The following is a 6,933-nucleotide window of genomic DNA, read 5'->3' as shown; positions in this document are numbered from 1 at the left end:
TCCGGTGTATCTTCGGTTGACTCTAGGTCAAGAGACGTTGTCGTGGTGTCTCTGGTACTGCCATCGGTGTTGGTATCATTACGAGGCGTGAGCCTAGCGATATCGCAGCGGCTGCTGTCGTTGTTGTAGCCATCCCTAGTCGTGATGTTGGCGTTACTACCACCAATGGTGATGTAACATGATCGTGTTTGTGTTCTTTTGTCGTTTTTAGGTGTATTCAAAAGGCAGTCGGACATATGCGTACGTACGTGTGTTTGTGCCTAATGTGTGTGTTTGTATGTGTGTGTGTGTGTGTGTGTGTGTGTGTGTGTGTGTGACACTCGTGTATTATGCGTGTTTATGCGTGAATATTGTGCGTGTTTATACATGTATATATGAGTATATGTGACCCTGTGATCCGTTGGTGTGTATACGGAGCTGTTGAATGGAATTGATATGTGTGTGTGTATTCTTTGTTTTAGTTCGATGTCCCGGAGACGCCCGATAAAGTGATTGGCTAAGTGCATGCAACCAGTTTGACCAGTGTACAGGAAATTACAGTCAGCAGAAGATACAGTGGATTACATTGCTGGAGGTGCAAGGGAATGAATCAACTATAATGGGGGGTGAGTGCTGGTGAGGATAGGTCTGTTAGAGAGGCTGATGCAGCAACGTGATTGAGAGCTAGGAAAAGAGACAGGTTGGGTGCCAAGAATGGGGAAGAAGCTACGAACAAGCTCAAGTAGGTTATACAAAACAACTAACAGTATAGATAATATAATATGGCATCTTTAATAGAAGAGTAAAAATCGAGTTTTAGCCCCGAAATATTTTACTGCATTCCTTCAATTTTATTTCTCTTAGTTAAATTTTCTCTGGTAAATTACCTCCACCCACCCGCAGGGGGAATGTCGGAAAGTCAGTGTAGGGGTTTGAGTGTGTGTGTTTGAGCATCGGTCCTAAAATTCGATTTTTAGTCATCTGTTAAAGATGTTATATTATTCATACTGTGTTAATGGTTTTACATATTTCACATATCTCAAAATAGATTGTAAAGTTTTCTGTTTGAGAGAAATGACTCTCTAGCAGATTATTCAGTATTTTATTTAAATATGACATTATACGAATGTTAACAGATTTAAATTGGGTAAAAAGAAACATAGCTTTTACAATATATTTAAGTGTAACATTCAGTTGCTTTATTTACCGATTTTGGGAAGAATTTTACCACTGTCTGACAAATGTTACTTATGTTAAGTCGTATTTCATATCTTTCTTACATGTTATTTAACTTTGCTCGACTCGCTTTTGTTTATTATGGTACAGTGCTTTTGTACCAAAGACATTCTTCTTTGGTAAAAATTCGGCAAGTTTACTACATTCACACACATATGCACACATGTCTACTGACTTATCTCTATTAATCTTCCCTCTTCGTTCTTTTGCGCTTTATGGGCTCAATTCATTACTTCTCTTCATCTGACACAAACCCCACACGGATTCCGACACACCTCCCACATTCAACTTCTCCCTCCACCTACATGCCTGCATACTGCCTGGCTCGGTACACTCACCACACACACACACCACTACTATACAAATATCCAACCACACTGTTCAACTCATTACTCCCTTTACACACTATTACACACACACACACACACACACACAAACACATTTTTTCTCCACACACACTATTACTGAACACTTCTCAGTACCCTCACCACATACCATTATTCACACATCCACACACCGTTATCGACACACCCACACACAATTTCAGTAGCGTCCCCATACATACCACTGTACGAACAGTCACACATAGTCTAACTAAGTACACACACACACACTACACAACATCATGTACACTCCGATACCCACACAAGCACATAATACCCGAGCACAGACATAAGCATACGCAACACGCATAAACACAGATAACATTCGCCCACAAACTTACACTATACACATGCACACTATTTGGTCGCAGACATGCACACACACACACATACACATGTGCACACCTCACCTGAACAAGCACACATTAACTGCTACACACAACACACACACACGTGCGTTAGCCTCACACACTTAAATTAACACGTCCATGCACACACTCACACATATACACACGTCCATACGCACACAACACACACCACACACCACACACACTCGTCCACATAAACGTACTCACACATTTGCCCCCATTCACCCTAAGATACGGTTGTTTACGGATATACAGATATATAGATAATGATGTGAACAGAAGGAGTATAAATGTGTATATACATATAAATATGTAAACAATAGACTTAGGAGCGATTCTCTCGCTTTAAGTACTAACTCCCAGTAAATCCACTTCGTGTCCTTGAAACACTGTTCAGATTTCAAATGTTATCAGTAGAAACTGAGACAAAGTTTCATGGCGAGATAAGACAAAATTATATTGGCTTTAATCATTCCGGTAGATAACGCAACATCAAAATACAAGCAGAAGTTCCTTATTTCCATCGTGCAGATTACGAGGGCTTGTGTATACGTCCGCATTGAAGTGATTAAATGTAACTACAGAAAGAATCATTACACATGCAAATCTATACTGGAACAATTTTAAAAAAAACATGCAAGACATTTAGAGAACATTTTCCTACTGTTAGGAGAGAAAAAAAAAAAAAGAACAGAGATAGATCGTTTTGAATTTTTCAATAAATTTAGATAAACTAATTTCAAAATCTTGTGTTATGTGTTGCTGAATAGTCCAGAAAGTGGACGAAACAATACTAGCCACAGCTAACAGAGACTTTAAGAATATTTTCTCATGAAAACTTAAAGAGTTATATGGAAATATATGTATGCTCTTTACACTGTTTAATAATGATTTCTCAACGCGAAAAAAAAAATTTAGAAGTGATTCTCTCCCCTAAAGCAGTACACTCTCCTCTTAAGTAGCAATTCCCAGTAATTTCACAAAGCGTATGAAAATAAAAGAATCTATCAAAATATACAGAGTAAAGGACTATAGATATCGGGGATTTAGTTTTCCATTTATAGTCCTTTGTCATCCCTATGCGCTAAACGTTTCATTCGTTCAATCTTTCATTCATACATGCATACAAACACACACACACACACACATACATACATACATACATACATACATATATACATATATACGCACTCATACATATATACATGGTTACATATATATGTATGTATGTGTGTTTGTGTGTATGTATGCATGTATGTATGTGTGTGTGTGTGCGTATACATAACTGACTGAAGAAATGAACGAATAAATACGTCAGGACACAGGGACGATAAAGATCTATAAATATAAAATGAATAAATACAATACAAATGAACACAAACACGAAAGTCCCTTCATCAGTATAGCAACGAAAAATGCGAGACGCCTGCGCACGCGTGTGTATAAACAAATCTACAAATATTCTAATGGATTTCTTGTATTTTTTCATTAGTAAAACTAAGCAGACACTTATACACAAACATGAGTGTATGTTTATTTATGTGCCAATATATGTGTGTCCTTGCATATGTTTATGTATGTCTGTTTGCTTTGTTCATGTGCGTTGTATTAGCTATTTGGCAAAATAGTTAATGGAATTGTGGACTCGAGTGTTTTATTTCAATTCTTTTAATAATTACACATTATAGCAACATTTTATTTGAGTAACAGTAAATTTTGCAGAATAAAACTGATGAATGCCAAAGATCAATCTCACTCCGTACTATATTTGACATTTAATCCATTTACAAAAAGATTTTTAAAAAAACTTAAATTCTGGTTCCTCTGACCAGAATCAATAATGATATTAATGATTGTGAATCATCATTATGGCTATAAATTACATTTGTATTTTCTTGGTTTACTTCATCAATTATTTTAGTATTTGTTTTATCCAATGCTTCTCATACAGAAGCATGAGTTATCCTACTTATGCAGTCATTCAGTTATATAAGGTCAATTACCTAGCTTCCATACAGGAAATACCTATAATCGTTCGAGTCATTCCAATATCTAGCAATACACTTTGAATTTTTTCTGACGAGGTATAATTAAACAAAAACCTGTCTAGAGTTATCGCTTTGCTTTTAATTAGCGTAAATTCCGAATTGTTTCTCCTATTTTTTCTTCATCATTGCCACCTATGAATATAGCGATTTTTTTCTTTCAGTTCTGGTATAATTTTAAAGAATTAAGATTTCTTGCACTCTCCATTTCTAACCAAATATTATTTTTTTTTTTTAATGCAGTACTACAATTATCTCCGGAAAATACCCACAAGGATTCTTTACATGGATGTTTACTTCTGGAATGGAACTACACTCTAAGTACTGTTTATTCGTTGTTCTTTCTTCTGCGCATCGCTCTCCCTTCTTACTACAAATCTCCTCTTATAGATGTAATAATTCATGCTTCTACTATTACCGTCTCCGATGAAGGGATACATTGGATTTTCCCTGAAACAACTGTAAGACTTTATACATAAAATATAATTCTAGCCTTGTCATTGGTCTCTTTATCCTTTTCTTTCTTTATACATACACACGCTAATACACGACCTATGTTATATTCCCCACTCATGTTGCTACAACGACAGGGACAAAACTAGTCGGTATACAGCACTTACTCGGTATTACCTGTATCTTTAGGGTTTGGTTGACTCCAATACCCTTAATAATCTTCATATATATATATATATATATATATATATATATATATATATATATATATATATATATATACACATTCATACACATATGATGCAGACGTGTAATGTAGTTTATTTTCTGAACGAATATGTATAAAAATGAACGATCATATACAGCACTCGGCTATGACAAAAATGTATAGAAAAACACAAAACATAACATAACATAACCATATGACAAAGAATATGAACAAGAAATTCCTAAGATTAGACTTAGTAGGTATGAGTATAGCAAAATGAAATGTAAATTGTAACTTACAAACAGCATATCGCAGTGAAAGAAACTAATGCTAAACGTCATATTTAGTTTCTTTGTGAGTCTTGAAAGAAAAATGACATAAAATATCACATATATTAAATTTCTATGATAAGGAATATGAAAGAAACATAGTCAAGCTCTTTTATTTTTCCTACAACACATACATTCATACATGTATGCGTGTGTGTGTGTGTGTGTGTGTTAATGTATATGTATGGATATGTATATATATATATATATATATATATATATATATATATATATATATATATATATATATATATATATATATATATAAGTACACACACACATACATATGTATGCATGCACATACGTGCTTATGCTTCAGATTTGTAGGAAAGCCTTTCTATTATCTGAGGTGTATGATAAATCAATGTATCAAGAATATTCCAAATAAAATGTCAGTAATGATACGTGTGGTCAGTGAATTACACCTTTAGCTTTTAAGTTGAAAGAACCGTGCATGAATGTTGTACCATTATAAGGGAAATTTAGTGAAGCTAGAAATTGGAAAGCAACAATACACTGTGGAAGAATGAATATAATTCACCAAAGATATGGAGAAAACAATTATTTGCCTTAATACATATTTTCTTAAGATGTATTTCCTTTTTATTTATTTTACTCGTCCATTGGCTATTAGCATTTTTTTTTCTTACTAAATATGTGTAGCAAAATATATGTCTATATGTAACTATAATCCTTGAAAAATAATAGCATACATTGAACAGCTTACTACGAATCTACGATACATTTGAATTCTGATAACATAGCATGTGTTTAGAATGTTATAACATTATCTGTAAACCTGAAAGAATTTCATTTCTTAAAAGTGGTCCTAAAATGAAGTTGTTTGTATTAGTTTCCCATTATCTGTTGTTTCTGTGTGTGCGTGTATCTTTTTCTTTTTTTTTATCTTTCACGAATATCTTTTTCACTTTTTGTTCGTACAGCAATATTTCTTATTGTAAACTGCAGATCTTTCTAGAATTTCTTCTTAACTTACGCTTATACTGTATTGATATTCTCCTCTGCGGTAAAAGGGATTGTTTTATCAAATAGATTTATGCTACATTATAAATTATATAGGTTCTTTTCACTGAGACGAATACAACTGAAAATGATAGCGGACTGCTACTGAAACAAAATCATAATCAGCATCTGTTTGAAAAACTTTACAATTGGAAGCGATATTAACGGCCTAGTATTCGTGAAGGCGCACGTGGTTCAAGATTTCTATCATAATGTCGAGGATTCGATTCCCGCGGAAGATGATAGTTTCTGTTATTGAGAAAGCATTTCAACTTGTTCAGTCTTATTTCGGTGAGTGAAAACTAAGTTAGTGCGAGTGCAATTCTCTTACCCGTCCACTGTCACATTGTGGATGTCCAGCATGGGCTAGAGCGGAGCATGTATGTGTTTGTTCGTGACTACGTTGATGCCTAAAACAATTTGTACATACTACCATTCATCTTCGATGCCGAGTAAGAGTTGTAAAAGTTGGTACCCAATCTGTATGACAAATTTAGTGTGCTTGGTCAATATCGAACTTTGGTATCCCAGTGCTAGATTAACAGCAAAGTGAACTTCGATTTGACAGTGAGAAATATAACGGTTTAACGTTCTTTTTCTTACATTTTGCTCACCATAGTTAAGCCGTTTATTATCGTTCTATTTAGACGTAAGCAATGTGATACACAATTGGACTTATACAATCGACTGTTAATGTTAATATCCTACATAGGTAGTCAATGGAAATTTTAATATAAATATTTAGATAATTCAATCTGTTATCAAATAAGTATTGCAGCAGCAGTTAGCTATTGTAGTATGGTATATTTATTAAGTGAGTTCCGTATTCAAAGAATTTTGAAAACGAAATTAGAGTGTGAAAAACCTACTTTCCATTGATGGTATTCTATTGACTTCAGTAATTCTTCA

The 6,933-nt window shown here is 34.2% G+C and overlaps 1 long non-coding RNA gene across 2 annotated transcripts in view; it reads left to right on the top strand.

The window, feature by feature from the left end:
- Positions 1–4,509, top strand: part of LOC128247120 (uncharacterized) — a 6,231-nt gene extending 1,722 nt beyond the window's left edge. For both annotated transcript variants that reach the window (XR_016238009.1, XR_016238008.1), the window contains exons 2-3: positions 462–721; positions 4,255–4,509. This is a non-coding gene — a long non-coding RNA (uncharacterized LOC128247120). The remainder of the gene's footprint in view (positions 1–461; positions 722–4,254) is intronic.
- The last annotated feature ends 2,424 nt before the right edge of the window (positions 4,510–6,933 follow it).

This window comes from Octopus bimaculoides, chromosome 2, assembly GCF_046866305.1.
Source record: "Octopus bimaculoides isolate indiv1 chromosome 2, ASM4686630v1, whole genome shotgun sequence".
Classification (NCBI taxonomy): domain Eukaryota; kingdom Metazoa; phylum Mollusca; class Cephalopoda; order Octopoda; family Octopodidae; genus Octopus; species Octopus bimaculoides.
Note: the sequence above shows the minus strand (reverse complement) of the source record. Positions and strands in the feature narration are given on the sequence as shown.